The sequence below is a fragment of the Choloepus didactylus genome, chromosome 5 (assembly GCF_015220235.1).
Source record: "Choloepus didactylus isolate mChoDid1 chromosome 5, mChoDid1.pri, whole genome shotgun sequence".
Lineage (NCBI taxonomy): Eukaryota > Metazoa > Chordata > Mammalia > Pilosa > Megalonychidae > Choloepus > Choloepus didactylus.
In genome coordinates this window covers 52710098-52722866 of record NC_051311.1, presented here as the reverse complement: position 1 = coordinate 52722866, position 12769 = coordinate 52710098, and the positions used below count along the sequence as shown (strand labels likewise).

The 12769-nt window shown below is 38.1% G+C and overlaps 1 pseudogene; it reads right to left on the bottom strand.

The window, feature by feature from the left end:
- Positions 1-3724: 3724 nt before the first annotated feature.
- LOC119535298 overlaps positions 3725-12769 on the bottom strand; it is a 91227-nt pseudogene continuing 82182 nt past the window's right edge.

Genomic DNA, 12769 nt, shown 5'->3' with positions numbered 1-12769 from the left:
TTTTTATGCATCTGCATTTTAGAACCTGTAAGAAATAAAAAGTGGAGTTAAATACAAAAAAAAAAAAAAATTATACATTATTACTGGCATTTATAATTACCCATATGGTTACCTTTATCAGAGGTCTTTATTTCTTTATACCGCTTTAATCCACTGTCTAGTGTCCTTTCATATCAGTCTGAAGAACTCCTTTTAGGATTGCTTGTAGGGCAGGTCTAATTGTGACAAACTCCCTCAGCTTTTGCTTATCTTGGAATGTCTTTAATCTCTCTCACTTTTGAAAGACAGTTTTGCTTATATAGAATTCTTGGTTGACAATATTTTGCTTTCAGCACTTTAAATATGTCCTACCACTGCCTTCTTTCCTCCGTAGTCTTCAACAAGAAATTTACAAGGGAATGGGTAATTTAGAAAGCATTCAAAGAATTGCCTGACATTGCTATAACAAAATACCTTCCATTTTCTTCTACATATTTATGTAATCAAGTTTTCTCAATGTTTATTTCTATAAAGATGAAAAATAGGAATAGAATTAATGCTGATACCTCTCTCTTTCTAGCAATAAGTAGCATTTAGTCACAGATGCGTGGACTAATTAGGGAAAAAAATACCATCTGTCTTAACAGCAGATGCCTTTCCAATAATTTTTTACTTTTTATATTTGATAATTTTCCATCAAAATGTAAAATATTTGGGTTGCTTTGATTAATTGTGAATTAATAATTCCTGTAGTGAAAACCCCATCAAGAAGAAAAAGTTTAATAATAAGAATCATACAAGAAATTTGGGGAAAAATTTAATATACACACACATAATAGGGTGATCAATAAAAGGCTTTTAAGCATAACATATATTGCATGAGTATAAATTCTGCAGAAATTCTTATTACTACTTTGACATAGAGTAATAACGAGAATTCAAGGAGGAAAAAGGAGCAGTATAAAATTCTGAATGTTAAAGCAAAGTTTTGTCTTGTATCTTTTAATGAAAAATGGTGTGCATCAAATTGCTAAGATAAATTTTTACCTCTATTCTAACGTAGAATGACAATAAGAGTTCAAGAAAAATAAAAGAGTAGTGTAAAATTTCTGACTGGTATGGAAAAGTTTGGTCATGTATTTTTTTTTTTTTTTCAATACCAATAAATCTTTAATTATTCATTGTATTACCCTAGGAAAAGGGGGAAGGGAAAAGGGTCAGCATGTGTTACAAAATGATAGCAGACGGGAAAGGAAGTACCCAGTACAAAATCAACCATCAAATAAATATACCCAGTGCTAGGGTCATTGAAGCCCAAGAGGCTCAGTCTCCTGCAGTTCAGGAATAAGGGAAAGGGATTAGGGAAAGAACGGACAGGTACAAACTTTCCTACCCTCCCTTTATCCTCATAAATTCAAGATTCCACACAAGGTTTTGGTTTCTAGCAGTAAACATGGAGTTACATTCTTCCATCTCCTATTAAACAATCTTGTGGCCACTTTGACCTAAGTTTCTGCACCTGCATAAAATTTCCTGAGTGACTTGGATATACATTCATCTTCCCTTTTTGGATCTCTTACCTCTACTTTCTACATGGAAACTTCCCCACCCCCACCCTGCATTGTTTCTCTGTAGTATAAGATTGATGATTAAGTAGGTTTGGTCAATCCAAGTACAGCAGCGTTAACCTTTTGGCATGAATCGAGGAATGGTCTTAATTCAGAAGGTTGGGGATGAGGGATTGAGGATTCCTAGATTCTTCAGGTCTTTTGCACAAGTCATTGAAGAGTTGTGGCGATAACCCCAAATTAAATGTGTATGGGGGGCTGGGGAGGGGAAGCTGGAAAAGGGTGATGGGGTAAATTTTTACGACAGAAGATTTAGTCCAAAATGGGAAATAGGGGAAGGAGAACATGAAAGAAAGTATGGTTCAAGATCCACACTTCAAAGAGGGTCCCCAAGCATGTTTCAGATGCTTTTGCCTGGTGCACAATCTTCTGTCAAAGATGTTTTGGCTGTTTTTCTTTCACCACACACACACAAAAGAAGTTTGTAAACAGTAAAAACCCCAAAAGAACACAGAGAAAGACCAACACATTGTATTTACACAAATAAGGCCACCTAGCAATCACCAAATCAGCAACTCGTGAAGTTCTACAATGCCCAGACAAATACAATAACTAGAGGGGGGCAGCATTTGGGGGAGACAAGAACCCAGGATCAGCACACATCACCTGATGCATTCTATTGCATTTGCCCCGTTTAAACACAGTGAAGTAGGTCTGCAGTGATCCCACAGCATGTAAACGAAACCCCCTTTCTCCTTTAGCTACTATGACATTATAATCACTACTGCAGCAGGGCAGGACATTGGCTCTGGGTGCCACAAAGAAGCCTTCACTTACGGTCTCTCTGGAAGCCAAGCAGGAAAAGTCCAGAATTTTGAAAGGTTAAGGATTTTAGTCTTTGCTTCATATATCCATTGTCGGACACACACACACACACACACACACACACACACACACACACACACACATTGTGCATGGCAGGCCTAGCCTAATCTGGGGAAGGATGGATCTGGTGTACCAAGCAAGTCCTGTGCCCTACAATTAAGAGGTTGGGAACAGGAATCCCTTATTACATACATAGATAACTCTCACCTAATCTTGGCTTCTTCTCTTGACCTTTAACCTGGCCCAGCCTCTCCTAACCTCTCTGCACCATCTTCCCATTTAAGCTAATTTCCTATCTTCCAGTAGAACGTCAAGTCATGAGGTGACCCAATTAAAACCTAGTCTCCCATAAAGGGAGGGACTTCAAAAGGACACCATGGCAGAAAAGCCAGCTCTAATTGGCAAAAATAAGGTCATTCAAGTAGTTGTTCTTGTGGTGATAAAGCAACAATAAAAAAGTATTCCTGCTGTGCAGACCTGGAGCTGCTGCCAACTTATACCTGAGAATGCTCATGTACCTGAGAACACAGTGCAAGAATGAGCACCTTAGATTAAAATATACAAAAATACAAAACCAGAATATTTACATTAAGAAAAAAATAGTTAAAATGCACAACATATATCCTTTGAACACAGCTAGTGCAGTTGGCATCCTGGAGAAAGTGGGACTCAAGGTACAGTTATCCAAGGGAGCAAATAAATGAAATCATATTGGCCCAGAATGGGGTAGGAGTGAGCTTAGGAATTAGTAGGTCTGCAGCTGTCCCACCAACCACCACTTTTGCCTATCATCACAACCCACTGCTTACGACAGTTCTCAGCATCCTGTCCCAAGAAAGAGTTATGAGACAAGACATGTAAAAACTCTGCCCTACCCCTGAGAGATCCCCCCCCCACACACACAGAATGTGGTGGCTCCTCCTGGGTTGGGTCCATCAATCTGCTCTCATTTTTTCACTCTGGCATGAGAAATTTTTAGAAACCCTCTTTCAAAGGAAAACTTCCCTATCCAGGACACTGTCAAAAAACTAGAGATTCTAGGGTATTTCATGTGGGTTCTAGGGGTATTTCTCCCAAAAGCCCTCACTTGTATTTGGAGAGACCATGGTTGGAGTTCCTTTGCCTCACCTCCTTCCCCCACCAAGAAGGAGGAGGGGGTGATGCTATGGACCCCAGCCTGAGATACACAACAGTGCCAGCTGCCCCCTACCCACCCTATCCCACTTTCTCCACTCTGCAGATGTCTGCTTCTTGGAACTCCTGATCGCAAAAGGATCCCCACATGCTGTAGCTCAATTCTGGGCCTCTCGGAGCAGGGCAGGACTGCAGATCTCTTCTTTCTCCTGAAAGTAGGAGGACTTTCCCTGTGAGCTGGGGATCTGAGCCTTCAGTGGACATGAAGCCACCACATGACTGATACTCTGGCAGAAGTGACATATCTCGGACTGTGGTGGCAGCTTGCATTCCTTTGCATGATGGTCTAGACCTCCACAGTTGTAGCACCCATCTCCTTTAGATTGGCACTTCTGCATGTTCTTCCCCTTTGGCCACCTCTCACTCCCAATACAGAACACCCCACCAGGTCCAGTGATGGATAGATTCCAGGCCCTTGGCAGACTTCTTAAAGGTGAACTCCATTGCCTCACCGTCTTTCAGGCTTCGGAAGCCCTCCATGCGCAGCTTACTCTGATGCACAAAGACGTCCACTGGGGGTTCCAGCGCGACCCTGGCAAGGGCGGTCATGGATTGGAAGCCGAACCCCAGGCGCACGTTGAACTACTTACAGATGCTGGCACCTTGCAGCAGCTGCGGCTCCTCTGCCTCCAGGGCCACATTCTCTCGCCCCTCCGCCGCGGCAGCCTTGGCGCAGCCACCTGCAAACTGCTGGTTGGACACCGAGCCCACGGCTGCTGGCCCCAGAAAAGTCCGGAGGCAGAAATCATGTATTTTTTAAATGAATGATCGTGCGCATCGAATTGCTAAGATATTTAGATTGTATTGGATATGCAAGGGTTTGTTTTTTTTTTTTTTTTTTAAGTGATATAAATGTTTTATTTCAAAATGTCAAAGCAGGCAACATGCTGGGAATTATATCCTGTGTAGCATCTAAAATTATAATAAAAATTTTAGGTGTCAACCCTTAAAACATGATAGATAAACAGTTTTTCAAAATTATTTTGGGGATATGCTCCGGAGAGCAGCCAGCTAGAGCATCCTGCCATTCTCTCTACCCAGAGCTGCTGACTTGGGTCCTGGATATTACTCCCTCCCACTGATATTTTTCTTTACTTATTTCCGATATATGTACCTATGAGCTCCTTTTAAATCCTCTTTGTATTTTATTATGTTGTGTTCCAGTTTATTTCTTATTCTTTCAATGATCTGTACTTTTTATTGTTTTTCTCTTCTTAGTTGCCTTGTTTTGTTCTTAATCTTTGACATAATTTTGCCATTTTCAACTATTGATTCGTTATTTATCCTTTTTGCTATCCATAGCAGTTTTTTTCCTTACTTGATACTCTTCATTTTCACTGATATTTATTTGGTTATACCCGACATTTAAAGTGCTTTATTGGAGAAGTTCCCAGAGTGGTATTTGAAACCTCTTTCTTGGGATTATGCAGTTTAGAATGAGAATCTGGAAACTGATTGTTAATCAGGGTCATTTGACAATATAATGAAACATATACTCCCAGTGATATCTAGGGTTCTAAATAAATAATAATATATTTAAATTCTATGCATTTCCTAGCCAACTAACAAAATAAATTTTTTTCTGCTGACACATTTTTTCAGTAGGTACTTAAATCCTTCATTGGCCTACCGGGTCCTAGAGGGCCAGCTCATCTCAAAGTCAGCAATAAGGGTGAATACCCAAAGAGATATCAGAGAAAGCAGTATTTTTGTTATTTATTACTTTGTGTCCCTTTGTAGCTAAATGATGACTCTGACCTGATACCTTCTCCAACTCCTCATTGGGCTTGAAAGTGAAAGCAGCAGAAGGAGTTGAATATGATGTATGTGAGGCTATCCACGTGAATCTTTCTCCCTACTTAGGCCAAGTGGCCAATTTAACGGTCCCTTTCTAATTGCAAAAAAAAGAACAAAGATAGGCTGGCCAATTGTCCTGTTTTGCCCAGAACTGAGGGGTTCTCTGAGATGTAGGACTTTCAGCGTTAAACTAAAAACAAGGCAGCTAAGGATGGTTGTCACCTAAATACAGATGATGAGGAAAGCATGGTCAAATTTTAGAGATTTTTATAAGTATTTCTTCTGTTGTTTTATGGAATAAATATAAGATTTTGTGTTAATAAATTCAGTGGTTTATGTTTCTTGTGCTCTCATTGAACAATACTATAAATTATTTGTTCATTAGGTTTTTAAAGGTTCCCAAGATATGAAGTAAATATACAAAAATCAATAGCATTTTAAAATACTAGTTATAAATAATTTGAAATTGAAAATTTAAGAGCAACAATTACAATATACCAAAAAACATGTAATATTTAGATATAAATGGAACAACATATATGCAAGATCTGTACGCTGTATGCTGAAAGCTACAAAACACTGATGGAGAAAACCAAAGAAGACATAAATAATGGAGAGAGATAAGTGTTCAATATTGTTAAATGTCAATTTTCCATAAATTGATCTATATGTTCAATGCAACATCAATCAAAATTACAGCAGGATTTTTGATAGAAATTGAAAGCTGATTCTAAAATTTAAATGAAAAGGTAAAAAAACTAGAATAGCCAAGACAATCTGGAAAAAAAAATAATGAAGTTGGATGACTCATGCTACTTAAACTCCAGGATCAGGTCAGTGTGGTACGGGTGCAAGGAAAGACACTTAGATCAATGAAACAATGAAACAGAATAGTGAGCCCAGAAGTAGATCCAAACACATTTCCAAAACATGAAAAAGGTTCTCAGTGAAAAAAAAGAGATTCTATCCAAAAAGTAGTCCTGAAATAATTGGACATCCATGTGCAAAAATGTGAACCTTGATCCATGCATGCACCATATATAAAAACTAACTCTAAATAGAGTTATACACCTAAACCCAAAACCCAAAACTATAAAACTTTGAGAAGAAGACATAGGAAAAAGAAACTTTGTAACTTCAGGTTAGGCAAATATTACTTAGACCTGAAACCAAAAACATGATCCGTGAAAGAAAAAATTGATAAACTGTACTTCAAAAATGCATAAACAATTATCAAAACTCAGTAATAAGACCGAACAACCTAAATTTTAAAAAAAGACAAAAGATTGAACAGACACTTTACCAAAGAAGAGATAAATAACAAATAAATACATGAAGAGATTCTCAAGAGCATCAGTCATTAGGAAACTGCAAATTAAAATCACAATGAGATACCACTACCCACCTATTAGTATAGCTACAGAAATGTTTGCAATATCATGTGTGAACAAGGATGAGAATAACTGGAACTTCCATACATTGCTGGTAAGAAGACAAATTTGTAGCAGCATTTTGCAAAATACTTTGGCGGTTCCTTATAAAGTTAAACATACACTTACATAGGACCCAACAATCTGACTCCTAGATTAAATGAAAACTTATGTTCACACAACAACCTATATGAAATTTATGTGAACATTATTCATAATTACCAAAACTGTAAACAACCTGCATGTCCTTTGTTCTGGTTTGCTAATTCTGCTGTTATGCAAAATACCAGAAATGGATTGGCTTTTATAAAGGGGGTTTATTTGGTTACACAGTTACAGTCTTACGGCCATAAAGTGTCCATGGTAAGGCATCAGTAGGGTACCTTCAATGAATGATGGACATTGGTGCCCAGAAAACCTCTGTCAGCTTGAAGGCATGTGGCTGGCATCCGCTTGCTCAGGTTGCGTTTCAAAGTGGCATTCTCCAAAATGTTGCTGTTTTTCTGGAGGACATAATATATACAAACCAACACATCTGAAACAAACTGGGGTGCATTCGTACAATAAAATATTATTCAGTAATAAATGGAGCAAACTGTTGTAATACATAATGAAATGATATGGATGAATATCAAATGCCTAAGAGAAAGAAGCCAAGTTGGAAAGGCTACATACAATATGACTCCACCAATGTCACATTATGGAAAAGACAAAAGAATAGGGTTTAGGAAACAGATCAGTAGTTAACGGTGACTGGGAGTTGGGGAAGAATTAGCTATAAAGGGACAAGAAGGAATTTTGGGGGGTCATGGAACTGTTCTGTATCCTGATTCTAGTGGCAATTATAAGACTTTGTACACTTTTCAAAACTCATGGAAATGTACACTAAAAAGAGTACATTTTATAATGTAAAAGGTATACCTCAATAAACCTAATTTTAAAATAAATTAAATGTTAAACCTTTCACAAATCAAATCTTAAGAGTTGTCTAACATTAATGGAGTGTGACAGTGAAGATAGTTGTTATGGTTTGCTAATGCTGCCATTATGCGAAATACCAGAAAAGGATTGGCTTTTATAAAAGGGGTTTATTTGGTTACTGGTAGGTTTTTTGACTGGGAAGAGAAAAGACCGAAAGTCAATCAGAGAACGTTTTATTTATGCGCAGGCAGGCTGAAGCCAAAAAATGGCGACAGCCCCTAACAAAAGCGGGAGTATAATTTTATAGCTTTTGGGAGGGAGGTTGGGGGGATAATTATTGGTGGATAACATAGGGAGAAGTTGACATTAGGGGATTGGTTTACTCAAGGTCTGGGGTTCAAGCAGGGAGGTTATTATGTTGTGGAAAATTTTTGTTTTTGCTCAAACCGTCACATCAGCTAAGGGTAGGCTCCATGCAAACAGTCACGTTCCTTGTGGGTGTGGGGAGCTTCTTGGGATATTTGCTAGAGGCGGGTTGTGTGTGTGTTGGGGGTGGGGACTTCTGCCTAACAGTTACAAATTTACAGTCTGAAGGCCATGAAAATGTCCATATTAAGGCATCAACATGAGTATACCTTCACTGAAGGAAGGCCAATTGTGTCCAGAAAACCTGTTAGCTGGGAAGGCACATGGCTGGCGTCTGCTGATCCCTCATTGTGTTCCAGCTACTCTCTCAGCTCCTGTGCATTCTTCAAAATGTTGCTCTTGGGGCATTTTGTCCTCTCTTAGCTTCTCTGGAGCAAACACTGGGCTAGCATTTCCAAAGTGTCAACAAAAGTCTGCTTTCAGTGGCCATCTCCAAAATCTCTCCAAAATGTCCCTCTCAGCTGCTCTTAGGTCCTTCTGTTTGTCAGCTTTTACAGGACTCCAGTGATTAAATCAAGACCCACCCTGAATGGGCAGGGGGGTGTCCATACCTCCATAGAAATTATCCAAACATTTCACTCACAGTTGATTGAGTCACATATCCATGGAAACACTCAAAGGATTCCAAACTAATCAACACTAATATGTCTACCTCCACAAGACTGCATTAAAGAACATGGCATTTTGGAGGACATCCCACTTGATCAGCATGCTGGCTTGAATCTATTGTGTCCCCCACAAAAGCCATGTTCTTTAATGCAGTCTTGTGGGGGCAGGGTTATTAGTTTGCCAATTAGGGTGGAACCTTTGATTGGGTTATTTCCTGTGACTAAATCAAGACCAACTCTGAATAGGCAGGGTCCATAACTCCATGGAAATAATCCAATCAAGCATTTCATTCACAGTTGTTTGAGTCACATCTCCATGGAAACAGTCAAAGGATTCCAACATAAAAAACACACATCTGCCCCCACAAGATTGCATTAAAGAATCTGGCTTTTGGTGGGACATAATATATACAAACTAGTATAATAGTGAAAGAAAAATATCCTGTGAACTATTTTTTAACCATTAAAGTACTGTGTTTTAGTTTATTCTATTTTTTAACTTCCTGGCTCTTTTATTTCCTTTGAAAACATATATCCTGTTTATTTATATATATTTATCTTTTAGTTATGGTTCTGATAGCAGTGACATTTTTGTCTACTTTGATTTATTCATTGAACTAGAATTTGTGGGCAAGGAAAAACACAAGATACTCAAGGGGTCTCAGGGATAAACAGTAGCTATCTCACAGGATTAATTTTTATAAGGTTATGTCTGTTAGATTCTCAGGAATGTTTTCAACAATAGCAACCCCTCTGGGATTCATGGCAACTGCAGCTGATAATAAGAAAGTCATTGGGAAGCAAGATGGCCTTTTCCCTTGGCATCTCTAATTCTTTGCCTCAGATTTTTTTGGTGGCCAGATTCCTCTGAAGAGACACTATACTAGTGTCTAAATTGCCACAGTTGGAACTAGGAAAGAATAAATGAGTTTCCCATGGGTAAGTGGACACCTTTTAAGGTAGCCCTTAATCATGTACCCCAACAAATGACATATTCTTAATCTTCATTTCCATGGGTGTGAACTCATTTGTAAGCAGTATCTTTGAACATGTTAAGGTGAGTCAGGCTGAACAGGATCTTAAGATCCTATCTCAGTGTGTCCAAACTGAATCAGGTGGGCCTTAACTGGTATTACTGAAGGGCTAATAAAGAAAAACAAGAAACTGAAAGAAGCCAGAGGATGTAGAAGCCAGAAGTCAGAGAAAACCACAGGAGGAAACCATGGACATCGCTATGCTGCAAGAGACAGAGATGCAAGCCAAGGAATGCTAAGAATTATGGCAAGCCAAAATCAGAATGCTACAGACTCCTAGAGAAAGTATGTTTTCCCAACATCTTGATTTGGGATTTCTAGCTTCTAAAACAATGAACCAATAAATTCTTGTTATGTACATCAACCCCTTGTATGCTATTTGTCTTCGCAGCTCTGGCAAACTAAGACACCAGGCTTAAGTCATCCTGCAGGTATTAACACAAAAGGTCGGGCTACTAGGAGAATCTGAGGGAGGTCTCGCAGAATCTGAGGTACAGTGGATCTCCTACTTCAAGTGTGCAGTGGGCAGACTCTTCCTGCGGCCCACAGAGAACTCTCACATGAACTACCCCAGGAAAGTCAGTGTTTTGGTACCTGCCCTGCACCCACTGTTGACTGATTACAATGGAATCAAGAGAGAAGGCACTTAGTCACACATCCAGTTAGATGCAATGCTATTTGCCCTTTTCCTTAAGTCTTTTTCCCTATCCCAATGATGGAGAAGAAGGAACCAAAATGTATTGGGGGATGGTGAGAAAGAATGAAAGAGAGGAACATATCCCTTTCTGTACTCCAAATCCCTTAAGCCAAAGCCTGGATGAAGATATGGCTTTATTAAAAATGAGATTAAAGTTTTAACCTGGGATAAAAGTGATTTAATAACTGAAATTGAACCAAAGGTTATAGGACCTTCCATAGTATCAGTAATGAATAGGGAAAAAATGAGTCAATGTAATATGTTAAAGCGAAGATTTTGAGGAAAAATAAATATGTGTCATATTAGTATTCTGCCAGATTCACCTTATTCAATAAATTCATTTAAAAATATTTACATACACAGATAAAAAAATACACTGGAATGCTAATAGTGATTGTCTCTATGTCATGGAATTACAGATTATTTTTATCTTCACTGAGCATTTTTGTATATTTTTATTTCTTAAACAACAAAATATTACTTTTATAGTCAGAAAAGAAGGTACTTTTCATTTTAAAGAACTCCTAATACTATTTTTAATGTACATACACATGGGCCCAAGGTCAATTTTTTTTTCACATTTATCAAAGTATTTCATGTATGTAGTTTAAAAATGTATATAGTGCTAAAAAGTTTGTATCACAAAACAGCATTGCTTTGCTCTTTACTGCCTTCCTTCCCTCATGCCATTCCTAAGAAGAAAACATTTCAGCTCATTTAACTATTTCTTCTGGCACTTATCCATATTTCTATCCATAAATATATTTATAACCTCTAGAGTCATGCATTTTAAACACTACCCATTGACTTACTATTATGGTAGATAAAGATTTAGCTCACTCAAAATTCTTTTTTTCCTCCCCCACCTCCACTCTTTATAACTTTTATCCCCATTTTAATTTTTCCCCTATAATGATTGTGACTATATAATTATTGTTCCCTGCTAAGTCAAAGGTGTAGTAAGATTATATTTTCTTCCTTGAACAATTTTCAATTTTTTTCTGGAGTTAATTTTCTTTGAACAACTACGTCTTCCTACAACTTTCAAGAGTTCTGTAAAATACCTTCCATACAAATTTTTACATTGTTAAACTTGTCAGATAGTTTGGCAGTTCTTTTTGTTTTCTTTTGTTTTGTTTTAGCCCAGACCTGGAGTTTAGCAATCTCTTGCTCTAATCTAGACTGGTTGCTCTCTAGATATGCTCTATGGCTAGCATCTTAAGATTCCCCTTTGCTATTTCTGTATTGAATCTCTTATTTCTTGTATCCAATGTCTTTCTCTTTCTTTTTTTAATTTATTTTGATGTGTATTTAAATACTTAATTGAAAAAACTTACATAGAGATATAATTTTTTCTAATTTTTCTATTTTCAAAATGTTTTTATTCTATCTTCCCACTTGATTGGTAGTCTGCAGGGTATATAGAATTCTAAGTTGAAAATCATTTCCACTCAGAAGTTTGAAGCTAATTTTCTAATATCTTTAAGCTTTCAAGGGTATTGTTCAAAAATCTGATGACATTCTAATTCCCAGTTTTTTATAAGTAACTTGTGTTTTTCTCTCCAGAGATTCTGTTTTTGTTTCTTGTTCTCCCTGTTGTGGGTGATTGTTCAACTGAGCAATTTTGAATAAAGCAGTATACATGCTGCTCACATCTTCTCTAACCTATTTCTCTCAGCCCCCAGCCCAAGGACTCCTGCCAGAGGTCTAAGGACAGCTGTTTCCCTAAAATCTCTGCTGAGCTCTGAGGGTGCAGGGAACACTGTTTTTCAGCCTGTGTAACATTAGGTACATAAGTGGAGGCCAGGGGACATTCTCCCTGTTCCAGCCATCTCTTGCTGTGTAACTAACCACCACAGAACTTAATGGTGAAAAGCAACAATCATTTCATTTTATTAATAATTTTGTGGATCAGGAGTTCAGGCAGAGCATGTGAGAATGGCTCATCTCTGCTCCATAACAACTGGGACTTTGGGTGGCTCAGATAGAACATATCTTCGCCCAACAATGAAACAAAAGAGTCTAAATTTTAAATTGAGAAGCATCAACAGAGCACTACACAGCAGCAGTCAGAACAAGAAAAGAACAAATGGAGGATACCACACTAGAACTTGGAGAATGTGCCTTTGAGGATGTGCAGGTGGAGAGGACAGCTGAGAGAACTGCATTCACAAACACACACCACACATCCCCCAGAGATTCTTGAACAATTGAAGAGAATTAGTTCTTA